Source organism: Eleginops maclovinus, chromosome 4 (assembly GCF_036324505.1).
Source record: "Eleginops maclovinus isolate JMC-PN-2008 ecotype Puerto Natales chromosome 4, JC_Emac_rtc_rv5, whole genome shotgun sequence".
Taxonomy (NCBI): Eukaryota; Metazoa; Chordata; class Actinopteri; order Perciformes; family Eleginopidae; genus Eleginops; species Eleginops maclovinus.
In genome coordinates, this window is record NC_086352.1 from 2,436,641 (window position 1) to 2,450,442 (window position 13,802).

Here is a 13,802-nt window from a genome sequence, read left to right on the forward strand (position 1 = left end):
TGTGTGTGTGTGTGTGTGTGTGTGTGTGTGTGTGTGTGTGTGTGTGTGTGTGTGTGTGTGTGTGTGTGTGTGTGTGTGTGTGTGTGTGTGTGTGTGTGTGTGTGTGTGTGTGTGTGTGTGTGTGTGTGTGTGTGTGTGTGTGTGTGTGTGTGTGTGTGTGTGTGTGTTGACATTTAAGCTGGCATCAGATTGGTGTTTGGAGCTGGGTCTCTCAGCTCCAGGCTCTCTGTCGGCTCATTTAAAGCACTGAGGGACCGCAAGAGGAGAGGAGGAGGAGGAGGAGAGTAAAGGGTGACAGTGGATAGCAGGACAGCGTCTCTGTGGAAGGAGGGAGAGAGGATTCCACTTCCTCCTGAAAGCTGGGATACAAACACCTCAGGAAGACCGAAACAAAGCAACAGGTTTTTGGGGTAAAGCTGAGTCTCTGAACGGAGACTAAAGGAAGCTCTGGCCTTTCAGTATGAAAATGAGCAAGCTGCATGGACCGGCCTCTCTCTGACTGAGGACTTCAATACCCAGAATCCTCTAGTGTGCAATCAGCAAACTGGCTAATGTGTAGTTCAGCTGTTCTGACATCCCGCATGCTACTGAAGTGTTTGGAGAGGAAATGGATGTAATATTAGCAGTGCAGCTCAATGACTGCTGTTTGGAAGACATTTCAATCTGGAAATCAACACAGTCCAAAGAAAGGGACACATTTAGTTTTGTAGATCCAGTTTTAACCCTTATACCAACAAAAAGTACCCAGTACACATTACCAGTTGAATACCTTTCATTTAATTCTACATTTGACCCCTCCTATAGTGTGTTTTAGGAGCAGTCGGCGGCCATACGGGAACGGTGCCTTACTCAGGGACACCTCGGTAGGATTTGGTCGCTCAGGGACTTGAACCGGGGACCTTAGGGCATTGGAGCTGCATTCAGGTGTTTTAACAATCTGACAAAATATATTTAAACTGCTTAAATTAAGTTGGACCAACATCTTGGCGACTTTAAGTCCAAAGTTCAGTTCATCTATGTGTTTTATTGAGGAACCGTCACACGACCGGGTTCTAAAGGCAGGGTTGGTCGTCTGCCCATCATTTACTGGGAAATCTTAAAAATAAATGTCATCATTGTCGTCCTCTTCAATCCATATTTATTGCTGTTAGATCTTTTTTTTAAAAGCGTTTTTACTTTGCTGATTCAATTTAAATGTCTGACTCTGTGGATAGATGGACTTTGGAGGACGCTCAGTGCAGCCTCAGCACGGGGCCGGCACACCTCACATTTACAGCAGAAAAACAAAAGCAACACACTCTCAGGATGTGTCAGCAAATCCAGCCCTGTGCACTCGCTATAACCGCCCCCTGATAGAGAGACATACACAACACGTTTTACTTTTTGGAGAGTCCTGCAGTTTTTCCAGCGATCCGGATCATGAGGCAGCTTTCTCCCCCACTGCAGCCCAGTCAGGGGCCACTAATCTGGGCTGAGCGGCCGGAGAGGAGGCCTGGGAAAGGGTCCAGATCCTCCGAAGAGAAGCATTACTCTGGAGCTTCTCACCGACTGCTTTTTGTTTGTAACATAATGCACGTGGCATCACGATGAACAACTCACAACACACGGCTGCCAACTCACAAGTGTAGTGTGTGTGTGTGACAGATGTTCAATGACACATGCTGACACACACACACACACACACACACACTTGGCCGGCCAGCAATTTGTGTGTGTGTGTGTGTGTGTGTGTGTGTGTGTGTGTGTGTGTGTGTGTGTGTGTGTGTGTGTGTGTGTGTGTGTGTGAGAGAGAGAGATGAAAACCCCTGAAAAAATAACTAATTCATTCTCTGGAAAATTGTCAAACTTACCGAATACCAACCATGATTAAATCGCCCTGCTTTAATATCTAATGTGAGGACTCTCTTAGCTCTTTGCTGTCCTTTCTGCAGCTACAAGTCCTGCCCTGCTGTGAGGAGGAGCAACATGCAGACAGACAGATGGACACACACACACACACACACACACACACACACACACACACACACACACACACACTCACATGCAGCATGAAGGCCTGCAGAGCTGCATGAGTCGCACATTTAATTACCCTCCCAATGTTTTCCGAGAGAGAGAGAGAAAGGGAGAGAGAGAGAGAGGGTTTTTGTTTTGGGAGGGGTTGTATTGATTTTCTCACTCAGCTTCAGACCTGAATATCTTTTACAAACATGTATCTCCATGAATGCTGCGAGCTGTTCGAGGCTGAGGGTTAGTTTTTGAATCAGACATGAGTCATGTTGTGTCAGACTGCTGTTAATGCACGCGTGATTTACAGTAAGCACAGCCCATAATGCTCAAACACCAGCTTTGTAAGACTTCGTAAAAGTCCCAAACCGAGCAGATATATATTCTGAAACAGTAACTGGATTTAAAACCATTTCAAAATGACTTGTGTCTGTAGGAGACTCTACACGTACCATCCCAACATGTCTGTTATTGCTATAAATCACGACATTTAGTCCCTTCTGAATCACATGCTGCAGTATGAAGAGGAGGAGCAGGAGAGCAAACAACGGGAAGAAGAGACACATCTCAAGCATCGCCTCTTTTTGATCTGTGAAAAATAGAAGTAGAGTGGAGTAATGATGTCAGCTCTCATCAGGCCTGTTTTCTTCCGGGTGTTTACAATCATACTATGATATATTCAAGGTTGAGAATAAGGTCTTGAATCAGGACACAGAAGAGCAGTCATTAAAATGAATTATCCTGCATGGATTCTTTACCGTAGTGCATCAAACTAAACACTAACTTTGTGAGACTTTATGAAAGTGAAACTGAGCGTGCATGTTGCTGTTTTACTGTAAAAGTGACTGAAAGATAACACATCCAGTGGTTTAGCTTTTAAGAACAGTGAAGGACACACTTTGGTTTCCTCAACATACCAAACAAATATCTGTGCTTGTGGTAAATCATCACAATTTCACTTCTTTTTGCAACCCGAGAAGTCGCCTCCTGCTGGTGAGTGGGGAGAAGGCATCTACATAATGTATGAATCAGTGGCTTCACTGCAGATTCTGCAGCCTGGACACAAACCGTCCATCACAATTGTCTCGTATTTGTTCGACCTCTTCCATATGTGGACTTCTGCAGGCTGAACAAACACTTTTTGTAGTTTCTTTCTCCTTTTGTCCAGAATATGCCCATTTATCGAGGGCGCTTCACTTCCACATCAGGGACCCTCTGACTGAAGCAGGAGCACGACTCAGATGAGATGGATTCATCTGCAAAGATCAGGACATCAGGCAACAGCTGTCAGCAAGCCGTGTCTGAATTGTTCATGGCATCAACATCAGACTATCAAATATTAAGACAGGTAACATACTATTACCACCACTGAAGACCCTTTGACGTCCATTTGATTAAGAATAAACTCATCGTCCACTCAGGGGTCAGTATCTTGTCGACATGATGACTGACCGGGCTGGGATCGAACCAGCAACCTACTGGTCGAAAGACGACTGCACTCCCTCACAGCCACACTCACCCCACAATGAGACATTTTTTCAGTCACCTTTGTGCTCATGTGAATTAAATCCTTAATGGCAAAAGAGTGTGTTGCACAGCAGCAGTGTTATTGCTGGTGTTACACCCTGAATTGGTGTGTGTGTGTGTGTGTGTGTGTGTGTGTGTGTGTGTGTGTGTGTGTGTGTGTGTGTGTGACACAGCCCTTGCCACCCATTTACTTGACTTACTTAAAGCTCAGACCACTTTCTCTCTCCTTGTAAGTTTGCCCTGGACGAGTGTGTGTGCAGAATGCTTAAAATGAAAATCAATCAGTGTGTGTGTTGTAGCGTGTCATGCTCAGCCCCCCCCCCCCCCACCTCCTCCTGCTCCCTGCAGTACATGACTGCTCTGCATGAGGACCTGATGCACAAAAATAAAAAAGAAGAGTAGTAGTGCATCGAGCTGGAACGTGACGGTGCTGCACGATGAGCTCGGCCTCCGGGTGGCGTTGTGTCTCGGGGGCTGGGTGACCTTGCTGCCGGTGTTTGCAGAGGCGGGGGACGAGGTGAACTCCAGCAGGAGTTTGATGAAGCACGCTGTCGCCTCTTCTCGGCTCCTGAGTGTTTCTGTTAGCGGCAGTGTGTGTGTGTGTGTGTGTGTGTGTGTGTGTGTGTGTGTGTGAGGGAAGGAAGGCTGCAGGTGAGGCCTTCTGGACGGACGCTAAGCATGACGTTGCAGCTGTGCCCTGTGTTTCTGATTACATTAAAGGTTAGGAGTCACAAATGGGAGTCCCTTTCTGTCTGCTGCAGGGTTTAAAAGGTGGCTTTTATTAACCAGTTTTAAAGGTCCAGGGAAATAGTGCAGCGTGTAAAGCATTTTGATATCATCTAATGTTTGTTAGCACAAGTAAAAAGTGTCTTTGTGTTCACGTGTTTTTTCAATACTGTCATGCGTATTTAACCTTCTGTGGGTCTTTATTAACAACATCCATACATAAAGTCTCACAAATATCCTAATATATCATTTAGCTAAGGGCTATTTTCCATTTGCAGTTGGTACACAATCGTCCCAGACACTAACAAAAACAGCAAATGCATCAGGGGAATATTCTATTTGATTTGATTCAATATTAATATTTAGGTACACGGGTAAAGCAGGAGTGCAGGAAGTATAGCTCGTAAAAGTACCCACAAATACATGATTTTCAGTCAAAGAGGGGAGCAGGTGGTCAATAAGTCTCAGCAATAATTATTATTAGTTGGATTACAGGCTATTTGAAGACGCTTCTGCAGGAGAAGGGGAAAATGACCCTGGCTACGTGGAAAAGAAGACGACGAAGACAGACTAAAATAAACCTTTTCACCAAATAAGTAACTGCTGTGCTGCTGTTCCCCTTGCCTCAAACCGGCAGCAGCGATGCACAAAGCCAAGGGGAAGAGGACTTGCTGCAGACTGAGAAAATGATGCTTAGCATTCAAACACTGCAGGAGTATAACGTGTCGTCACTCGTGAACATTTAAGTACTTTTACTGAACTAGTAAGATCACTCACTCACGACTAGTGCACATTTTAGTGTGAAGTTCCCCTGTAGAGTATAGGGCAGATTCACCCGACTTTATTTCATCTGAATTAGGACTTTTTCTAAAGTTGTGTCTTATATTTCTTTGTCCAGATTTGGACTTTTCCTCAGGATTGACTTTTCTGAAAAAATGTCTGACTTTTTTTTTCCCTCAAATTTGTGACTTTTATCTTCTGACTTTTACTAAAATGTTGACCTTTTTTCCATTTTTCTGAAATTATGACTTCCTCTAGAGAAAGGAGACAGCATTGAACAGGGGTTTGGGTTTGGGAGAACCCCAAATAGGCACAATAGGGACTTTTTAAAATATCTATAATTGGCTCAACACTAAACCAATAGGACATCTACATTATTTGTTTCTAAAATCATTTTCAATTTACTTGTAAAGGAGTATTTGAAGCCCACAGCATTACTACTTGTACTCCTGTTTCTTCTTCTACCCTTTATTTCATTACAGTGCTTCCTCTCTTCACTTAGCCATTCTCTTGTCTAATCATTTTGTCTCGCGCACATTCGTGTTGCTCACAGTCTCTCTCATTCCATTCTGACTCCTCTAAGGCCCTCTTCCCTCCCACCTGTATCCTCCTCTGGCTTGTTGGAAAAACGACACAATAATTCTGCTAATTATTGAATGTGAAACTACTCACTGCTCACTTTACATACTGCTGTCTTATTCCAAACGTATCAACGGCATCACAGGAGTGCGTGTTTCACAGCTCCTTCTTTCTCCACTGAGCCTGTCGAGCTTTTTTATTTTGTGCGTAGGCTCAAGCTGCGCCTGGGCAAACTGTTGATAACCCCCCCACCCACCCTAACCACCACCACCACCTTCACCCACCACCAATGCCTGGAAATGCACCAGGTGAAGCCTCCATCGCCCATGTCCACTCACTCCGTCAGGGTCACTTTCAGTTCCGGTGCCTCACTTGAGGAATTCCTCCACTTTTAAGGAGAGCAGCCGCGCGGGGAGAGCGCAGTCAGAAACCCTCTGTCTGCGGTAACCTTCCCTTTCATCTGGACGGCGTTTTAGAGCTCATTTGCGGGGGCTGCTGGGACTTCTATTGGAAACACTGGAGAGACGCAGACTCCCCTGATTCTCCCTCTGAAGGCTCCTGTTTTTCTGCCGCCTGTAGCCTCTCCAGTGTCCGGTGCGCAGCGCGGATGGAGACATTACTGCCTCTGCCAACTTGGATACAGTTCCCGGGCTCCTTATCGATATAGCCTATGTCTCTGTGTTTCGATGAACCAAAGAGAATAACAAGGGACAGGGAGGACACGTGTGTTCCGGATGCGCACCGTCAGATCTGTTGCGCACTGGTGTCCAAAACATCCTCTCCCTCTGTGTGAACTGCTGTCCTTCTGCGCAAAACTGGAAGCATGTTCCAGAGGAAGACGCTCAGCCTGAACACAGGCTTGCTCCTGCTCGGATATTTGCTTGGGGTTTGACGCGGGGGGGTGGGGGAATCTCTCGGATATCAGAGCCTCTCCTCCAGCGGAGCCACAGCGGAGGACCTGGAGTTACAGAGAGCAGGGGAGAGGGATTTTGGACGTGTTAATAATTACGGATTATCAAGCTTTTTTTCTTCTTCTCCTGGAGCACTGAAGGCGAGCTCTTCTTTGATGTCTGAAAAGGTAAAAGCAATATGAATGTCCAAAATGTCCTGTCTCAGAAAAAGCATTAATGCAGTAACAGCGATGTTTAAATGGGAATAAATCTGTGAAAATCCTCAATATTTTCTCACAGAGACGTTAATGTGAGGTGGTTAAAGCAGAACATGCTCACTTTTCAACATGAGTTTCACACCTTGTCTCTGTCAGCTTGAAAGATCAGCCTTGTGAGTCAAAAAGAGACGATTTCACAGAACACAAAGCATTACGCATTAAAAAAAAAAACTCATGCCCAAGGACATTTTACTTAATGATGACATCCTATAATCAACATGGTGTCTAACTCATGGTGCATCATGTGTTGTCTTGTGATTGTTGTGGGGTTTGAAGCCTCTCCAGGTGGTTGAAGAGAGGGCAGGTTCATTTTAAAACAAATTAAAGGGGCTTCTTCGACTGTCGGTCCAATCGCGCAGCAGATAATGAATTTCCATTTTCTTTATATAGCTCTGGGTCAACAGGTCTCTGTCTCTCTCTCTCATCTCTCTCTCTCTCTCTCTCTCTCTCACACACACACACACACACACACACACACACACACACACACACACACACACACACACACACACACACACACACACACACACACACACACACACACACACACACACACTCTATTTTCTGAGAAACCTTTCATTTATGAACTAAAGAAAAGTATTGATCCTGATTGCTGTCCATTATTGATATGGTTTGTTGAAGGGGGAATCTTTGCTCTGCGCTCTGTATTGATTTTTTTTTTTCTGGGAATAAAGCGACCAAACAGGCAACAGGGGACGCTCTTTCAACTGATTTAAAATAAGCCTCCTCTAAAGCTCCTCTACATCCATCAGGGCTGTTGCTGCAGGTTGCGTGTGAAACTCCCCTCTAATAGATCCTGTTGTGCGCTGATTCACCTGATGCTCATTTCATATATTGATAGGATGGAGGCACTAGAGAATAGATAGTGTTGTGTCACAGTTTTTTCCCAAAACATCTACACTACTGCACGGTTTACTAATTGAATGGGATGAATTCAATTGTGATGGTATGCTTTGAATGGAAGGAGACGTAGATATTTATGTTCCTTATAAACAAAACACTTGTGCACCAATGCAGCCGATTTAAAGAGTACACACACAAGAGGACTGGAGCCCAGAGGATATTTAATTTCCTCATCTATATTGATCAGAAAGGGCGATGTACGGAGGCCAAAACAATTCCATTATGAGAAATGAACTGCAGCTTCAGAAACGATGCTAATATAAAATCACAAATGTGCCGAAACATCTTCAGCAGCGTGAGGACTCATGAGCAGCGTTTACTAAAAACTGCAAAAGGCTCCAACACAACGGAGACCAGGGGACACTAAAGAGAGACACACACAGCTGAAGACCAGGGGACACTAAAGAGAGACACACACAGCTGGAGACCAGGGGACACTAAAGAGAGACACACACAGCTGGAGACCAGGGGACACTAAAGAGAGACACACACAGCTGGAGACCAGGGGACACTAAAGAGAGACGCACACAGCTGGAGACCAGGGGACACTAAAGAGAGAGACACACGGCTGGAGACCAGGGGACACTAAAGAGAGACGCACACAGCTGGAGACCAGGGGACACTAAAGAGAGACGCACACAGCTGGAGACCAGGGGACAATGAAGAGAGACGCACACAGCTGGAGACCAGGGGACACTAAAGAGAGACACACACAGCTGGAGACCAGGGGACACTAAAGAGAGACCCACACAGCTGGAGACCAGGGGACACTAAAGAGAGACGCACACAGCTGGAGACCAGGGGACATTAAAGAGAGACGCACACAGCTGGAGACCAGGGGACACTAAAGAGAGACGCACACCACTGGAGACCAGGGGACACTAAAGAGAGATGCACACAGCTGGAGACCAGGGGACACTAAAGAGAAACGCACACAGCTGGAGACCAGGGGACACTAAAGAGAAACGCACACAGCTGGAGACCAGGGGACACTAAAGAGAGACGCACACAGCTGGAGACCAGGGGACACTAAAGAGAGACGCACACAGCTGGAGACCAGGGGACACTAAAGAGAGACGCACACAGCTGGAGACCAGGGGACACTAAAGAGAGACGCACACAGCTGGAGACCAGGGGACACTAAAGAGAGACGCACACAGCTGGGTGACCTTCAGGGTCATAAAGCTGTCTCTGTCTCTGCTGTTGTTGTTCTCCTGAAATGTTTTCTGCTCTTATTCTAACGATGTGATCACATGACTCCTTCTGATGTCACTGCAGATCTGCTGTGAGCTAGCTCGCTAACGTAGCTAACCTTCAGATATCCTGACACACTCGTTCTGAGACAGACTCTCTGAGACAGACTCACTCTGAGACAGAGACAACGGTCCAGTTTTAGAATCCATCCCTAAAAAAGCAAACTTTTTTTGTCCAAAATGAATTGTAGGCCTAATGTTTTTTTGTCAACAATGTCTTCTGCAGCTTCTAGTGAAGGCTGCTCATGTTTCCTAGACTTGCTGAAGATGTCTCGGCACATTTGTGTTGTTATATTAGCATTGTTTCTGACGCTGCAGCGATGTTCTCCTAATGGGGATGTTTTGGGCCGTTGTTATCGGTGGAACCTGTCGGCCACCGCAGGGATGTATTGGATCATTGCTCGTCTCCTTTACCTCTCAAACATTTCTAACTGTAGGATAACACCTTTCAAACCACCTCCATGAAGGAGGATCGTGCTTCACTGCGCATGGTGGTTTTGTAGCCTGTGGTTTAGAGGAGTGAGCCTGTGACCGCAAGGCTGTCAGACAAACCCCCAGAGAGATTTGTGGGAAAAGGACTTTCATCGTACTGTACGGTGGCCTCAAGCAAGACAGTGAATCCCCAAAGGACTCAGTAGTAGCGCTCAGCAGGAACCACATTGTCTTGGGTTTCTCACAGCTGTGGAAATGTTGAACTGTGGGATTTTAAGCGTTGCAGAAGAAGAGCCTTTAACACCGGGGTAGAATGACATCTCTAGATAAAAACACATTTTACAAAAAGGATTTCACTCGTTATCTTTTGGGGTTTGTGTTCAGCATTAGTCCTGTTGAGCCTCTGAGCCTCTGAGGTCTGATTGCATGAATCAACGTTCACATTGTTCTTGATTCTAGCAAAAATCAATAGCAAGGATTGTTGGTGACAGAGCAGTTTTGTCTGATCATTGCCTTAATGTAGTTGTAGTAACAGTCTGTCAATAAGTGGGGGCATTTTAAATGTTCTTTATTGATTAACCTCAAAGGGTGTTGCATTGATAGATAGAATGGGAGGATGAAACCCTCTTTATTAGCACACACATGCACACAGCAGAGCACACACAGTGAAATGTGTCCTCTGTATTTAACCCATCCTAGTACTGGGAGCAGTGGGCAGCTATTGTGCAGCACCCGGGGAGCAATGGGGAGGGGGGATTGGAGGTGTCCGGTGCCTTGCTCAAGGGGCACCACAGCAGGGCATAGGAGGCGAACTGGGACCTCTGCAAGTAGCAGTCCACTTTCCATATTTCAAGTCTGTTCGAGGAACTTGAACCGGCGACCCCCAGTCCAAGCCCCTACTGACTGAGCCACTGCTGGACTGATAGGCAAGAGACTTGAAAGGAAGGAGACATTGAGATTTAGACAGATCTTAATAAACAACATTTGGGTATCATTGCCGCGATTTAAAGAGTACAGAGGCAAGAGGAGAGGATGCTTACAAACCCAGAGGATGACGTTGAAGTAGAGGATGTAAGAAATGAGTTGATGTATGAAGTAAAAGTGGTGGTGTGATTAAAGAACTGGAACATTTAAAGGATGATGCATTGGGGCAATTAAGGTTAATAAGAATTGATGTTGAGCCAAAGCCGACAAAAAGGATTGTCTTTGGTAGAAAACCTGCAAAATACAGCAATTACAAGCAGGATTACAGTGCTAAACAGAGCCTCTAGTGTTTGTCAGCTGTTACTCAGCTGTTCCGTTCTGTTCTGTAGGCTGATACTTTAAGTGTGAATGCACACGCGTACTCCCTGATCCTGCTTAATGAGATCCCAATTATTATTTTACATTTGGCACTAATCATCTTCTTAAAAAAACTCTGACGTTTCTCCGATCATTTTCCTCCTGATGTTCTTCACAAAGTTCTCCCTTTTCTTCCAAATTTAGACTTGTATTACTTATTTTTCGGACTGTTATAATTCCGATATTTTATTTCAAAATTCTGATTTATTTTTCGAAAAAGTCTCACTTTTTTTTCAGGAGAAAACTCTCTTTCTGTACTAGTCTATAAGTATTGCAGATGAAGTACATACATGTCAGAACAATTGATAAACACAATAAGCTAAATGATGTTGAAAGTGGCCTTATATATGCAGGACTCTATGTGTATGCAAAGAGAATAAAATATACAACTTGTTCTCTCTTCTCGGTCAGCTGTTCTGTAGGCTGACACTTTAAGGGTGTTTAACTTCACTGCCAGTAGTCCTTCATAACCAACATGCATTAAAGGAGTGTCCTTGTTCTCACACTACACTCAAGTTGAAGCAGGAATGAAACATCGCTACATGTGTCTTCTGCAAATTAACAATTACTTGTGACTGATTTAAAACTAATTGGCTTAGCTCACAGATGTAAAGCAACATCCAGTGGCTCATGGGGATTGTGCGGTTTTACTGTGGCTTATCTTTGGCTGTAGTCTTTCTTATCTGGATGGTGTTTGTATGACATGCTGAGGGAGGGAAACAGTAAGTCAGGGTTCATGTGTGGGGAAAAGAATGACGCAGCGCCAGTAAACACACAATAAAGTAGCAGCTTGTCCTGGTGTCCAGCAGCTGATGGATGACGCTCAGCAGAAGCAGCACATTTTTTGTGGGAGTACGTGGACATATTTGAGTGTTGTTAGTGATAGCTCAGGGTATTTTGTTCCCAGGAGACGACTGAGAATGCTAGATGTTTTGTTTCTGTGTCTGGAATCATTGTGTGGCAAAAAAAAAGAGGTTTATTATGGTGTGTCTCAAGCCTCCAGGTTCTTAGGCAAGATGACAGTGAGCAAGTGCATGTAAGAGAGAGTGGAAAGTGTTTATCATATTAGAAGAGCAGAACAAAATTGGATGTGTTTGGTTGCATTGTTGTGACGACCAAAAAGCACACAGAAGTGCAGGGATGTCTTATTTCTAGAAGTGGAACTTGAAGGCAACATATACCTTGGCGGCTAATGTTGGGCTATAAAGGAACTACAGCATGGTCACATGACTTCACGTCTCCACCGCTAAGCTAAAGGAGGCTAATGTTGGGCTATAAAGGAACTACAGCACGGTCACATGACTTCACCTCACCACCGCTAAGCTAAAGGAGGCTAATGTTGGGCTATAAAGGAAGTACAGCACGGTCACATGACTTCACTTCACCACCGCTAAGCTAAAGGCGGCTAATGTTGGGCTATAAAGGAACTACAGCACGGTCACATGACTTCACTTCACCACCGCTAAGCTAAAGGCGGCTAATGTTGGGCTATAAAGGAACTACAGCACGGTCACATGACTTCACGTCTCCGCCGCTAAGCTAAAGGCGGCTAATGTTGGGCTATAAAGGAACTACAGCATGGTCACATGACTTCACGTCTCCACCGCTAAGCTAAAGGAGGCTAATGTTGGGCTATAAAGGAACTACAGCACGGTCACATGACTTCACGTCTCCACCGCTAAGCTAAAGGAGGCTAATGTTGGGCTATAAAGGAACTACAGCACGGTCACATGACTTCACGTCACCACCGCTAAGCTAAAGGAGGCTAATGTTGGGCTATAAAGGAACTACAGCACGGTCACATGACTTCACGTCTCCACCGCTAAGCTAAAGGCAGCTAATGTTTGACATGATGACGTTTAGTCGTCTTGTTTAGACACTTGTTAGCAACCACGGTTTTAAAATTCAACAGTTTGGTATTTACTAAAGTATTTCATACCGTAAAACAAAATCCCTTCAGCTATTGTAAACCATACTCCTTATACCCCATATTCAGAAAACTACAATTGAGACAATTGCTAAATGCTAACTCATACCTGGGTTTTAGGACTCCTTCCTGTTGCTGCTCACAGTGTCAGAATACAATAGATGACTTCCCATTTGCTCCTAAAGGGAGAGTACTAGCAATCTCGTACAATACAAAGAATAACAGGCTATGAACTCCCTTTATAAATATATAGGAAGAGCAATTAGGAAAGCAATAGAGAGAAATCGAGGATCTGCCTTCCCTTCAAGGTCAGCCGCCCCCATCCTCCTCCCAATCTAATCCCCTGTCCACTGAATCAACTTGGACAGACACCGTCTCTCTGGCCGAGGACTGGTCGAGGGGGGTGAGGTTCGGGGTCAATGACCATGAGATAATTAGAGTTAGTGGCTGAGGAGCTGTGTGTGTGTGTGTGTGTGTGTGTGTGTGTGTGTGGTTGTGTGTGTGTGTGTGTGTGTGTGTGTGTGTGTGTGTATACAGAGCTGAATACCATTTTAGAAAGACTGGGGGAACTCCGTTCGTTCAGAGCTTATTTTCTATCGTTGGTCCTTACTCTTCTTCTGTTGCGTGTTGAGCCTACGTGTTGTGTAGATTTATTTTGTGCATTTTGTTTCTTTTCATGGCATCGTGTTGGGTTGTTCACCACTACTCGATCAGTCTGTGAGTCTGGCTGGAGTTTGTAATGCACAAACACATGTTAGTGGGTGACACAGACATTCTTTTAGTCCTTCCAGAGTGGGTGGCATTGAATTAACCCCAAACTTAAAGGGCACTTGGAGTTTAGCCCTTTGCTAACATGCCACATCATGCAATATTAAGCCGTTCTGTCTTAGGTACAACATGTATTGGGGGCTTCAGCCTTCCAGCAAGTTTAGTGAACATTGGGAGTTGTTCCATGACTCAGCAGTCAGAACACCCTGAAACCCAATAGTTATTAAGTGCAAAACTTCCCATTTCAATCAAATAAAAAGGGACTTAATGAGGTTCCTTACTTTTACACTTTTGTTGGCCAATAAGAGGTATTGAAGTGACAGAGAAACAATGTGTCAGCAAGAGGCTATGAAATGATATTCAGGGATCATAT

General features: G+C 44.9%; 1 protein-coding gene across 1 annotated transcript in view; it reads left to right on the plus strand.

The window, feature by feature from the left end:
* Window positions 1-6,484: 6,484 nt before the first annotated feature.
* The window catches only part of LOC134862710 (voltage-dependent T-type calcium channel subunit alpha-1I-like), a 225,623-nt gene continuing 218,305 nt past the window's right edge, over window positions 6,485-13,802 (plus strand). The window contains 1 exon segment of the mRNA XM_063880729.1: window positions 6,485-6,694. The gene's annotated coding sequence lies outside the window, so the exon portion shown is untranslated.